Genomic DNA, 14,246 nt, shown 5'->3' with positions numbered 1-14,246 from the left:
TAGTGTAAGAATCAACCTAGATCAAAAGTAAACCTCAGCACTACTCCTTAAACCTTCATATGCCCACATTAAGTTTTGTTAAAACACATATTTTTCAGAAGGGATGGGGTAGGCTTGAGTTTCCGCATTGCTGATAAGCTACCAGGTGGTAAGGATCTGCGGGCCCATGAGCCACGCTTAGAAAAACAAGGAATTAAAAAAACCTCAAATGGATCTTGCAATCCTGTCATTATAGTAAGTGTTCCCAAAAGATAAATTTCTCATTGTTTTGGCTTTTGAGAATTGTACTATGCCAGTTTCCAATATATGGGAATTATAATGAGTTATGCCAGAATTTTACATGAATCTATTGAATAAACTTCTGAAATTACTTGGAGGCAGCAATATGTAAATAGCTTATTTAAAGTCCACAAATCAAACTCCCCTCCCCCGTTTTTAAGGAAAAAACTTATTTCTCCTCTTTTCCCTATTTTCTCCCAATACTCACCCTTTGCTCTTTTTATCTTTATCTAAAGTCTATTTGAAGAGAACAAACGTGAGATTATCCTTATCACTAATAACACATCTGGAGATATATAATATACTGTGAAATTTCTTCTTACCTCAAATTCTTACTATTCATTACAACTGCAAAAATTCAAGAGAACTCCTTGCCATCTTGAGTTACAGGACTAAAATTTACTTAACCTTTCTTTCCTCATTTTCCTCACCTGTAAAACTACCATAAAACAGACCTTCACAGGATTCCTCTGGGATAAAATTCAGTTCACAAGAAAACGAAGAAACAGATCTAAAAGTTCTTTGAGAAACAGTTTATGCAAAGACAAAGCAGTATTTACCAATTATTTAGGAATAGCCAAGTTATTTAACCTCTCTACTCTTGTTTCTTCATTTGGAAAAAGGAAAAGGAAAAAATAGTGTTGTGGATTAAGAGAGAATGCTGGTGAAAGCAAGCACTCAGTAAATGTGTTCCTCTTTTCCTTCCTCTTCTTCAAAATCTTACTTTCAAAAAGGCCATAGGAAAGGTCTTATTTTTTAAGATATTAATGAGGTACAAATGCCTTATTATTGTTCATGCATAAGTAGAGTTCTTAATTACCTCCAACTAAATCTTACAGTCCCTTAAGCTGACAGCCATAGTATAGCAAAAAATTGAGTCATTAAGTGGGCCATTAGGCAAAAGTGAATTATAAGTCAAGTGTTCTCGCCAACAGAATGAAGGGTTGCTTCTCTTCTTTCATGGGTCCCACTTTGTTTGAACCAAAGATTTAGTTGCATCATAGCACTTGGCTACTGGCACATGGCCACACCGAGAGAAGCATCTTACTGAGAACCTAAAGCAAATGCTTTATGCTGTATTTATGAAATTATTCAGAAGGTTGAGGAATAGGATTTCCTATTTTTGATGTTATCCAGGAAGTTTTATGTTTGATAAAATAAATATCATGTTTGGCATTTGTTTTCTTAACATTTAAAATGATACTGATGGTACCTACCTACAAAATTTGAATTACAGTGTTATTTCTTATAGCATCTAACATAGTAAGTACCTCAAATAGTGCTCTGAATCATTTTTTGCACTTGTACCTTTTAGAAGCAGCAGGCCATTCCATACCAAGGCAGAGAAAATGGGGCCTCCTTTTCCTTACAGTTACGACTTTGTATAATAGTACTATAAACTTAATAATCTAGCCAATAAATCGTAACATTCACTCAGAGTACATCACTGAGATCTCTCTCTGGCCATAAACCTGAGACTATCATACCAAATTATCCTTAAGCTTAAACAGCTCTTGCAACATGGTAAAGACAATAAAGGATTTATAGACTACTTATTTTTCAACTATAACATATTTCTTTACATAGGCTATTCTTGATATAATAATAAGGGCAATTTTTAAATATTTTGAAGTCAGTCCAAAGCTTATATTTTACAGGCACTAAATATTTTACAACATATTCCACGTGTTTGGTTTCCTAATATAGTAACAGTCTTCAACTAAGAACAAGTTGTTTTCACTAAATCTTCTAAGTTTATTTTTCTTGGGAATTAGAATATGTTTCATCATAAAGAATTATAGTAATATTTGGATTCCCACATTAATCCACAAAATTTCATATAAGCCTATATAATGTATTAGAGACAAAGCACTCACACAACTTTTCAACTCTACCTAACCACCACCAGAGCATGAGTATCCTTCTGTCTAGCTCTAGACACCTGGAAGGTGTTTATTTCATTCAACAGCAATGCCTACCCCAGATGTAATAAGGTGGTGGATAAAGAAAGGAAAAACCCTCCTTGTAGCCACCAGCACATACAAAGCACCTCTATACAATAAAAAGACTTAGATTCATGCTCTCAGAGAAATGTATAATGTGACCTACGTATGTAATTTTAAGTATTCTAACAGCCACATGTAAAAGTGAAAAGAAACCCATTTTCATAACATGCTTAACCTAATTACATTCAACATGTCATTTTAACATAGAATTAATATAAAATTAGTTTTAGAATAATGAGATACTTCCTGTGTTTTCTGTATTAAGTTTTCAAAATCCAGTATTTATTCTGCACGGCATGTCTCAATTCAGACTAGCTGCATGTCAAGTGCTCAATAGGCATGTGTGCCTAACGGCCGGCCGCTGTACTAGACAGCAGAGGCTTCCAGTCAGGGAAGAAAACTCAAGATGTACATTGCGTTATGGAATAAGGGCCTTATTTAGGAATGAGACCTTACACAATTGTGGGAAGAACTGGGAAAGTAAAGGCCTAAAAAAGGAGATGTGAAAAATCAGAGAAAAATCTTCCTGAAACATTGGAAAAGGCAAGTTTCAGGAAAGGGGGGTAGCTCAGCCAATCCAGCCCTGAAAGTGGGGCCACAAAGAGGATCTGGGCTCCGTAGAGCACTGACTCCATGCAGTGATTTCTGCTAACCCATGGCTGAAGGACAGGTGGTGAGCCGGGGGACTCCTGGTCAGAGAACCAGCAGAGAAGACCAGCTGAATGCAGATCAGGAGAAGACAAGCACAAACTGCAACCTGCTGGCCGCTCTCCATCAGCCTCTCATTGCCTCAGACCTCAAAGACCTTCAGAGTATAATGGCAGGTCGTGCTTCTGCTTTTCAAATCTCTTGAAAATCTCTCTTTTGGCCAACTATACCTGACACCATATAGGAAAGGAATTCTGGGGGAAGTATCCTGAGTTTAGCTTAAGAGGCATAGTACACCACCACTACAATGGAACCATACAGAAGGACTCTGGGCAACATAGTTGCAGCTTAGCCAAGTTAACACAGTAAAAAGCTCTACAGCCAACTAGGTCTAACTGATGGCAGAGTCAGCTGTAGACTGAAAATCACCCATTACCCAACCGTTTGTATGGGTGATTCTGCAGAGCAGAAGGAGCAACTAACATCTGTTCAATGATAAATGAGTACCAGACACTATCAAGGGGTTTTATATACAGTATTATGTTTGTATATAGTATCGTATTTCTCACACCAAACCTAGAAGACTTCTGTTACTACATCCATTTTATAGACAAGAAAATTCGAGCTAAAAGAGGTTAGGTAGTTAGGTGACTTTTCTAAAGTCACCTAGCTACCAAAGTGGTACAGCCAAAAGTCAAACCTAGACATGCCTACTTCTTGAGGCTGTATTCTTTTCACTACGTCTAAGAAGTCCAATTCCTAATTGAGGGACTTTACCAGTAACAAAACAGTTCAGAGGCATCCTTCCTCAGTGAAATTTTTAGGGGTCCAGTGTTTGTAGCATGTCAAGATATCCCTTCCAGTACTGAGTGGTACTAGAATAAGAGAAGGTTCTTCAACAGGTCCACACTACCATGCAAACTGCTGTTTCATTTGAGCAATATGATCTAGCACCTCCAAAGGCGTTTGAACGGTCAGAGGTAGATGGGACTGCTGTTTGAAGCTTCTGGCAAGCTTCCATAGGTAGATCACAGAACAGACCCTTACAATTTTGGACCGAAGCCCCTCCATCCTCTGGGGATAACTATTCTCCTTTTGAGAGACAGCTTTTGGGGCTTATTAGAGACTGAACATGTGACCGTGGGGCACGAAGTTGCCGTAATATCTGAACTACCCTTTACCAACTGGGTGTCTGATCCATTACCAAGCCATAATGTTAGGTGTGCACAGCAGCAGTTCATCATCAAATGAAAGTGGTGTATATAAAATCAGGCTTGAGGAAACCCTGAGGGCCCGAGTCACTTGCATGAGGAAGTAGCCCAAGTGTCCACAGTCGCTATTCCTGCTACATTATCTTCACCCTCTCAGCTCATAACTATGTCTTCCTGTCTAAGCCCAGCTGACTGAGGAAAAGAGGCCTGTTGGACAAAGGGGTCTGTGTGATTTGCAGGTACCGTCCAAAGGTGGACAGCTTAAAACTCTACAGAATGGAACTAGAGGGTATTATGCTGAGTGAAATAAGTCAATCAGAGAAAGACATGTATCATATGATTTCACTGATATGAGGAATTCTTAGGAAACAAACAGGGTTGCTGGAGTGGTGGGGGGTGGGAGGCATGGGGTGGCTGGGTGATAGACATTGGGGAGGGTATGTGCTATGGTGAGCGCTGTGAATTGGGTAAGACTGTTGAATCACAGACCTGTACCTCTGAAACAAATAATACATTATATGTTAATAAAAAAAAAAAAGACGATAGCAGGAGGGGAAGGACGAAGGGGGGGAATCGGAGGGGGAGATGAACCATGAGAGACTATGGACTCTGAGAAACAAACTGAGGTTTTAGAGGGGAGGGGGTGGGGGGATGGGTTAGCCTGGTGATGGGTATTAAAGAGGGCACGTACTGCATGGAGCACTGGGTGTTATACGCAAACAATGAATCATGGAACACTACATCAAAAACTAATGATGTAATGTATGATGATGAACATAAAAAAAAAAAAAACCTCCATAGCCTTACTCTGGTCTTCCCCGAAAGACAATGGTAAGGGGAAATCCTCCCAGTGTGCCGAAGTTCAAGCAGTGCACTAGGCTATTCATTTTTCCTGTAAGAAGGTAAAAGTCTATACTGATTCATCGGCTGTGGTATGCGATTGTTTATATAAATATCACCAAATATTTTTATCTTTGCCTTATATATATTCATCTAGCATACGTTCATAATACCTAACTTTATATCACAAGACATACTGACAATAACTACTCTCAGTATTTAAATTACAAAGGAGTAGGGGAACATCACCCAAGGACCTTGTACCCTGTTCCCGAAAGAGCTAGCGTGTTCGCAGTAGTATATGAAACAGCTTTATCATGGCAGGCAGTGTGGTTTAAGGAGATAGTTTACCAAGGTGACAAGGGGTAAGCTGTGATGGCTTTGAGGGGTGTCAATGTGGCTAGGCTAAATTACATTCCCCAGAATTCTCTTTCTCCAGTGTGTACAGTCAACCTGGTAAAGGGCTATGGGTCCCTTTAGGGGAAGACTGGGGGACAGACTCACACTATATATATTTTTGGCAGTGGAGCGGGTGTGGGGGGCCTGGGTCTGTAACCAGCTCAAACCTGGGATTTATAGAAGGCACTGACTCTGTGTTTTGGTAATTTAAGTCAAACCTCTGTTCAGTGACTTAGAACTCCTCTGCTTATACAGACCAAGTAAGAATTTAATAGACATTTCTGTTCTTTGTTCTGTTCCAGATATTTCTGTCCTGGAAACATCATGATAACATCATGATAACTGGCCAACCCCATAAAGCTCTTTTAAGTCAGACTAACCTGATTACCATTTTGACTCCACTGTTCATTATGTTAACCATGCCGACTCCATCTTTGGCAATTAAGTGCCACCAGTGGGCCCTGACATCCCAGAATCCCATTACCACCACTGTGTTTAGTGATCCTAGTCCCGTGGAAGTGGTTTCCTCTCTAATTTCTGACCTACCCTAGAAGAGAGACCACAGAGTTTTTCAAAGAGGCTGAGGCTCCCCCATAATTTTTTTTTTTCACAGCCGGTGTGAAAGGTGTGTCCTTCCATGGTTGGAAAGCAAGTCTTACAGAATATATATACTGTAACATTACAATCTCCTTAGCCTTTGGATACCTTCCTCTACAATATAATAAGGCATTCTGACTTCATTTAATATAGGTCACACTTTGGGTCAAGCCAGCTAACCAACTGACCAACCACTTAGAGCCCTTCCTAAACTCCTTCAGCTCAAACACTGAGCCCAGAATCCCTGATGAGTGAGCCTATGTCAACAAAGTGAGCATGATCTAACTTTATATCCCTTCCACCTTGATAACACACCTATAATATCCTTTCTCACATACACCCTCTGGCTTTTTGTCTATATAAGTTTCTCAAATCATTCAGTTCTTTTTGGTGTGTTTCACACCTCTTCCTGAGCCACAACTAGCACCTCATCTTTTGAGAGTTGCTGTGATTTGAATCTAGTTGTAGATCTAGACACAAAAAGGGGTGTTGGGTTGTAGGTCTTGGGGACGGTCAGGAGTACCTTGCAGGTAACTATCCGTTAAGACCATTCCAGGTTCTTCAGGTAAAAAAAAGGGGCTACCTTCCTGTATTACTTGGAGTTCTCCTGAGAAACAGACCAATGGGATAAATATAAATAGCTTTTATAAGGAATTGGCTTACATGATTACAGAGGCTGGCAAGTCCTAAATCTGAACAGCCATTGTCCCAGCTTGAGTCCCAAGTCCAGAAGCTGCTGTAGCAGCAGGAAGAGCCAATGTCCAGGTCAAGTCTGAAGGCCAGCAGGCTGCTGTGGAAACATGAAGAGGTGATGTTCCAGTTCAAAGGCTCTCAGGCAGGAGAAGTCTCTCAGACTAAAGTCAGCCTTTTGATCTCATCAGGCCTTCACTAGACTGGATGAGACCCACCTGCATCAGGAAGGGCAATCTGCTTTACTCATTCTACTAATTTAAATCTTAATCTCACCCAATAATACCCTCACAGAAATACCTAGAATAATGTTTGATCGATATCCAAGAAGCCCACAGCCCAGTCAAGCTGACACACAAAATGAGCCACTACACTTCTCCAGGTAGAGGCAACAGGGCTACTTCTACTGGCAAAGATGATTCAGTTTTATTTGGGAGGTTTAGATCCTCAGCTTTGTCAGGATCTGCCGATAAATTCTCACTTTAGTTTTAGGAAGCTATTCCTTCACAGTCAGAAACCTAAATTGAAAAGAGATTGCATTGTAAAAGAGCCGCGTCCAGGAGGACATTCTGACTTTAGTTCTCAGAAACCCTACAGCTGTGGCTGCACCGAATACAGCGGTACAACCGCAGAAAAGCATTTCTTTGAGGGTAGAGACAGACGCTTTCAGCTCATATTTTTCATTGCCCACTTCCTCCTGGGCATCCATCATACACCTTATTTTGACAGAAATGTTCTCAAGTAGCTCATATGTAGGCACCCTGAACCCCACCTTCCATTGGTACTTAGTGACCATCATCCAAAAGTGAGACTTTGAGCAGCTCTTGAGCCACATCATGAACAATCAATGTCCTTTTTCGCCCCTGGAAAGAGGCCCACTGGTGCCTTTAACTATGACCAGATTCGAGAAACAATTCCAGAAAATCAGAACCTATTCCTAGGACTCATCCTTAAGCTCTGTTCTCCTGGAAGCACTGCTGGTACCAAAGTCTGTGTCAGCACCAACCCGACAGGCAAAACCAGCAGGAGGAATCTCCCCGTTCCTGCAGACGCAGCTACATATGTGTCTATACATCTAATACAGACGTGTGTAGGGGGGGGTGGGTGTGTGGGTGTGGGTGTGATCTATACACATATGCATAGCAAGGAACTGAAATGGCCTCTACACTTTCAGGATCTAGTCAAGCAAATCTAGTCCATAGTGCAGGCAGCCATAAATGGAAGATCACAAGAAGACTGGAATTGCAAAGACACCGGTCGAAGCTGTTGTCTACAGGTAGCTTTTATTTCTTTGTCCAGGGAAGGTCTACACCCTCTTTTAAGACCTTTCAACTGATTGAGTCAGGCCCACCCCTGTAATTTCCCTAGTGACTCATTAGGGACTTTATATCTGCTAAATCTCTTTACAGAAACATTTAATGTTTTACTGAATAATGAGGAGTAAGTGTGTATATGTCACAAACAGCTGCTATTTCCCTTCCGTCTTCCAACTCCTATGAAAGAATAACTCTTATTCTTTATCCAGAAACATACTGGAAAGAAAATTCTGGGTAATGTAGTTTAGTCTAGCCAAAGTGACCTACCACAAAGCCATCACAAAGAGTATGCTCAACTAACTACCCTTCCACTAAATTTTATCTCTGGGCTATTTATATAAAATGACCAATCTTAAAAGGAGGACAAACTCAAAAGTTTATTGCATAACTTGTAATAATTCTTCTCCGGAATTGTAAAAGTGTTTAAACATCCTACATAGGTGGTCTGGTTATCTACTGCTGGGTAACAAACTATCCCAAATGTAGTGGCTTAAGAAAACAATCATTTTATTATTTGTCACAGTTTTGTGGATCAGGGATTCAGACAGGGCTCAGCTGCATGATTCTTCTGTTGCACGTGGCATCAACAGAGGTCAGCTGATGACATTCTGCTGGCAGGAAACTGTTCTGGAGGGTCCAAAACAGCTCTGCTCATGGCTGGAGTCTTAGGGGGGGATGACCAAAAGGTGGGCTCAGATAAAATGGTCAAATGGAGCCCCTACACTTGGTTCTCTAACCTGGCAGGCTCAGAGCGGTCAGACACCTTACACAGTAGCTCAGAACTCCCACAGGGCACTTTCGTGAAAGCCAGGCAGAAACCGCACAGCTGCTCATCACCAGCTGATCACCAGAAGCCAGGGATGATATTTCTGGGGCTTTCCATTGATCAAGAAAGTCACTAAGGCCAGTCCAGATTCAAGGCAAGAGGAATAAGATTCTCAGTGGAACAGCCTGAATCTATTGCTCTAGGAAATCACTGTGCAGAGGTTAAAAAGTATGAAGATAATCCTTGGTAAAAGGAGTATAAAATCAAAAGCTGTTTCAACTGTAATCGATCTTGATTACCTGTGTCAGTAAAGGAAATTATCAGGGAGCTTAATATTTAATATCAACACGATGTGTATTGGTGCTCTTCCCACTTTACTGTCCATGTGAATCACCTAGGGATCCTGTTAATATGCAGGTTTGAGACAGGGCCTGAAATCCTGCATTTCTAACAAGTTCTCATGTGATCCTATGCATTTGTTTGAGAAAACATGATAATCTGTATCATGGGCCAAATAACTTTTTCTGTCAACGATTATATAGTAAATATTTTAGGCTTTTGGGCCACATATACTATCTGTCACATGTTAAAAAACAAAACAAACCCAAGAACCCTTCGCAACCCCAGATACAGGTCACTGGTTTTCAAACTCAGCTGCAGAGTAGAATCACTTGGGGGCTGTTTAAAAATACTCATACCTAGGGCGCCTGAGTGGCTCAGTAGGTTAAGTGTCTGCCTTTGGATCAGGTTATGATCCCAAGGTCCTGGGATCGAGTCCCCACATTGGGCTCCCTGCTCAGTAGGAAGCCTACTTCTCTGCCCCTCCCCTGGTTTATTCTCTCCCTCAAATAAATAAATAAAATCTTAAAAAAAAAATACTCATACCTAGGTCCTATTCCTAAACGTTCTTATTTAATTGGTATAGCAATAGGGATTCTCAAAAGTTCCCTAGGTTAAATCTACTAGGTGGTAAAATGTGAGAACTAATCATCTTGATCACTTTCTATTTGTACCACCTTGTACCTTTTGGTCATTAAATCTTTTTCAGTACATCTGAATGACTTAATAAAGATCTTTTTCACTTCAATGCAAAACCTGACTATCTAATTAAAGAACAACAACCAAAACTAAATGTTTTCATCAGCACACCTCTGCTCCCATTTGGAAGCCTGCCCCCTATGGAAGTTATTTGTCAGTAAAATAAAACCAAGTTAGATGCTGAAATGAGGGTGTGATAGAAAATGGTAAGTAGGTTGCTAGGGGGAAAAAAGTGAAACACAAAAACCTTGAGGTAAGTAGAGTGGCAAATTCTACGGCTATAAAAATGATAAATTACCATAAACCTCATCAATTCAAGATAATTGGGGGAAACCCTAAGAGCCCTCACAGCTAGTTGAGTTCTGTTTTAAAGACTGAAGATTTATAATCAACATGTCAATATATAAATGGCTTAAGAAGCTGGCTTAAAATGTTCTCTTTTTTAAACTCTCATATTTTTATACTATATATTTTCATTATAAAGGGTTTCCAAAGAAACTTCTGTGTTCTTAATCAGCCCTGCCTAAATTAATATGCATTTAAATTAATACTTTTTAAAGCATCCTACCTGCTACTTTTCTAAGCACGTAACTTTAACCGTAAAAACTTAATTTTATTAACACAATCTGAAAAGCCATTTGACATTTGCCATGTTTCCCAAGTAAAATGATGTGATCCGTAACAAAGAAGGTAGATGTTCAGAGTTCATAACAATCATTAAAGAAAAATGCTAAGCTAGAGGGTAGCCAGCTAATATTCCATTTTTCATTACATGCTACCTTTCGTCTTTATCCTTTCCGATGTTCTTGTTCGACTTTTTCTCTGTGAATTAGCTCCCTTTGGTTTTAAGCTCCTGGATTGCATTTCCCTCTATTCCTAAAGCTTTCATATAAAGTAATACATATTCACACAGCAAAACTCAACAATAACACCTAGATATAAGGTCTTGTTATTCACCTGTTCACTCGACAAACAAAAACTGAACATGCTCAATCACTGCTTATTTAATGAATAAATGCCCACTTAATCATTCTGTAAATGATGTTCAAGTTTGTCCATGATTTGAACTCCACTTAAATGCCAGTCACATATCCTGAGGATTTCAGAACAAAGTCTTATTATCTAGGAGTCTATATATTCCTTCTTATTTAAAAACAGAGTTCAGAAATCTACCTGGTATCTGATGACTCATGTGAAAACTAAAACTATCGCTGCCAAGTTTTCCTCTTTGCTTTCTATTATCATGGATTGATCCGACATCATCAGTATCTATGAATATCACCACATGCATTTCAGTTTTTGAGGGCTAAAAGTAGGAGGAATGAAGTGAAAGTTGCCCCACCTCTACCAGAGACAGCTCCACTTAGGTGAATGATGTTACTGTACAGAGTTCATGGTTACTGCTAGTCACTACTCCTAATCCAGACAGTAATCATGTGTGTCTTTTTCCTTTGACAAACTAGGAAGACACACACATGACCTCCCCGGGCAAAAAATGTCTCTTTGCTGTAATTTTGTACATAAGTACAGCTTATGGCTGAGAAAAATCAGGAGCTATGTTTTACTTTCATAAATTATAAACTTAAAACTATCAGAGATATGTGTAGGAAAATGATTTTATCAATTAATGAATTATAAACCCTTTATAAATTTGGCCCAATCTCATTTTAAACTATTGCAAGGTGAATTTTTTGACATAGTTCATTGATGAATTCTGCAATATTCCCTCCTTTCTTTCTGGTGAGAAGAGAAAATGTCTTAACTGAAAAGATAGCAACAAGTATACCACATAAAAAAATATACATTGTCTATTTCATTAAGATGAAATGTTCAGATGTTCAGAGTTCATAACACTCATGGAGTGCGTGGGTGCCTCAGTCAGTTAAGCATCCGACTCTTGATTCCAGCTCAGGTCATGATCTCAGGTCCTGGGATCGAGCCCCGTGTCAGGCTCCCTGCTCAGCGAGGAGTCAGCTTCCCTCCCTCTTCCTCTCTCTCTGCCCCTCCCTCTGCTCTCTGTCTCTCTCTCTCTCAATAAATAAATAAATCTTTTTTAAAAAGACAAAAAACTCAGGTCTTCTAAAAATGTAGTATTTAATACCCAATCCCATTGCTATATCTTACAACTTCATCTACCAAAATTTCTAGAAAAAATAAATATTAATGATCACAGTTATATACATTTATCTGTTTTTTCCTATTCTGAATCAAGTCAGATTCACAAAAGAGAGTGAAATTAGAGTGGTCTTAAAGCAGCAATGGAAGGAAAAGGACATATGTATTACATTCAGACAGAAAAAATAAGCAAAGAAAGACCAAAAGGAAGAAAGGTCAGGTATCAGTAAGTACTGTGAAAAGGTGAGCACGGAACTCATTTAATCTGGAAACATGATGCAGGGCATATGCTTAAATCGCAAACAACGTGTTTACAAATGCACATGTATTATTTTCTGCATAATACTCTGGAGTCAAAAGTTACATGACCTGTTAAGAATCAAATGCAAAGGACTTTTAGAGCAATATACCTAGAATTAAAATTAATTCTAGAATAATACAAAATCATCAAAATCATATAATATGCTTAACAATGCTAAAATTTTATCAGATCTATTTGGGCCTTGACAACAAAACACAAGAGTTGTAGAGTATTTAAATCAGAATCAGTACATTTACACACATTATCATTAATAGTGAGAAAAATTCTTTTTTTTTTTTCTTTATTTATTTGTCAGAGAGAGAGAGCACAAGCAGGGGGAGTGACAGGCAGAGGCAGGGGAGAAGCAGGCTTCCGGCGGAACAGGGAGCCCGATGTAGGGCTCGATCCCAGGACCCTTGGATCATGACCTGAGCCGAAGGCAGACGCTTAACCCAGGGGGCCACCCAGGCGTCCCAATAATGAGAAAAATTCTTAAGCCTTGTTTTCTGGCAGTTCTAAGCTGGAGCAAGTGTTCTCTTATTTCCTGAGAAATATGGCAAGTTTGTCCTTCTCTGCCGGGTACTGCAATTACTGCCAATGGTCTATCCGATTATTCTTCAAGTGCGTGGGATGTCTGGGTGGCTCAGTCAGTGAAGCATCTGTCTTCGGCTTAGTGGGGAGCCTGCTTCTCCCTCTGCCCCTCCCCCTGCTTGTGCACTCTCTCTCTCTCTCTCTATATATATATATATTCTTAGAACTTACTACATATTTTATCTTTAAATTTTTGTTTATGCCCTTATCATTAGTATTTCCTTCAGGCATGGCCTTATGGCTTGGCAAACAGAGCTCAGTCTTTGTTCATCTTTTATTCTATTTCCTCAAACATAAAAAATGAGAGTGCCAAATATCATTTATCCAGTGTCCAGAATTCACCAAAAAAAATTCGAAAACCAAACTTCTAATAAAATAAAACTCTAGTATCACTTGTTAGTGATGGTGATTTTGTTGTAGTTCGTGATTATACTTATTCAGTGGCCTTAAAGGTGCTGTTTTCTTCCGTGCAAAATTTTTCCAGATTCAAAGTGATTCATGACTATTGTAGGGAGCACTTTTTAGTTTGTGTGTGTGACATTCAAGGACAACTTTTAAGAATAATATAACCATCCTTCCCTGGAAATATTAAAACATATTTCAATTCTCTAATCCAGAAGTATGAATAAAAACATATATTTTTTTTCTTTTTTTAGAGTAGGCACTAACATGCAATTTCATACAAAGAAGACATACATTTCCATATGCGTCAACTAACGTTTTAAATTTCTGCCCTCCTCTCTCGAGTTAAACATGGTAACGTTGACCCTGTGTTCTTGGCTCTACTACCTACCAGCTTTAGGAACAGGCTACCAACAATCCTTAAACATGGTTACACAAGGAGAATGGTTGGGAGATCTGTTTAGACTGAACATCATCTGAGTCCTACTACATGGTTCTCGGCCTTGGGACTCCACACCCTGCACTTTTAACCAGCTTCCTGCCTCCCTAACACAGCTCTCAACTTGCATATTCCAGAATCCAATGGGCTAAACCTAATAGTCTTCACAGATTAACTGACCCGAGTTTTATTATACATAATTAAAAATGACAATAACAATGAAAATATATTAAAAAATATGAACATTAAATGTTTTTTTAACTCACCACTAAATGTAAAGTTTAGAAGTCCACTATTGGGTTTTATTTTGTAGTTCTTTAGCCACCTCTGGCTATGTTTGCCAAGCATTTATGGAACCATAGTAATAAGCATAAATTTTGGATGTTCTATACCTTAAAATGTGATACCATGAAAAAGAGCAACAATGAAATCAGACCTTCATATAACAGATAAAATAAATTGAATTCATGAATTATAAAAATACAATGGAAAACATTTATTTAAGCCACCAAGGGTCTGAAACATTCAAAAGAAAACTGTATGCGTGGATGTGGGCATGTGCATGAATGTATGTGTTAACATAAAACAATGTATTTATTTAAAACATT

General features: G+C 39.1%; 1 long non-coding RNA gene across 3 annotated transcripts in view; it reads right to left on the bottom strand.

Moving 5' to 3' along the window:
- Window positions 1-14,246, bottom strand: part of LOC141374890 (uncharacterized) — a 58,857-nt gene that overhangs the window by 18,990 nt on the left and 25,621 nt on the right. For all 3 annotated transcript variants that reach the window (XR_012382063.1, XR_012382062.1, XR_012382061.1), the window contains exon 2: window positions 6,644-6,770. This is a non-coding gene — a long non-coding RNA (uncharacterized lncRNA). The remainder of the gene's footprint in view (window positions 1-6,643; window positions 6,771-14,246) is intronic.

Source organism: Callorhinus ursinus, unplaced genomic scaffold (assembly GCF_003265705.2).
Source record: "Callorhinus ursinus isolate GAN/ISIS: 27379988/994484 unplaced genomic scaffold, GSC_fseal_2.0 scaffold23, whole genome shotgun sequence".
Classification (NCBI taxonomy): Eukaryota; Metazoa; Chordata; class Mammalia; order Carnivora; family Otariidae; genus Callorhinus; species Callorhinus ursinus.
The sequence above is the reverse complement of the archived record's forward strand: the minus strand, read 5'-3'. Positions and strand labels throughout refer to the sequence as shown.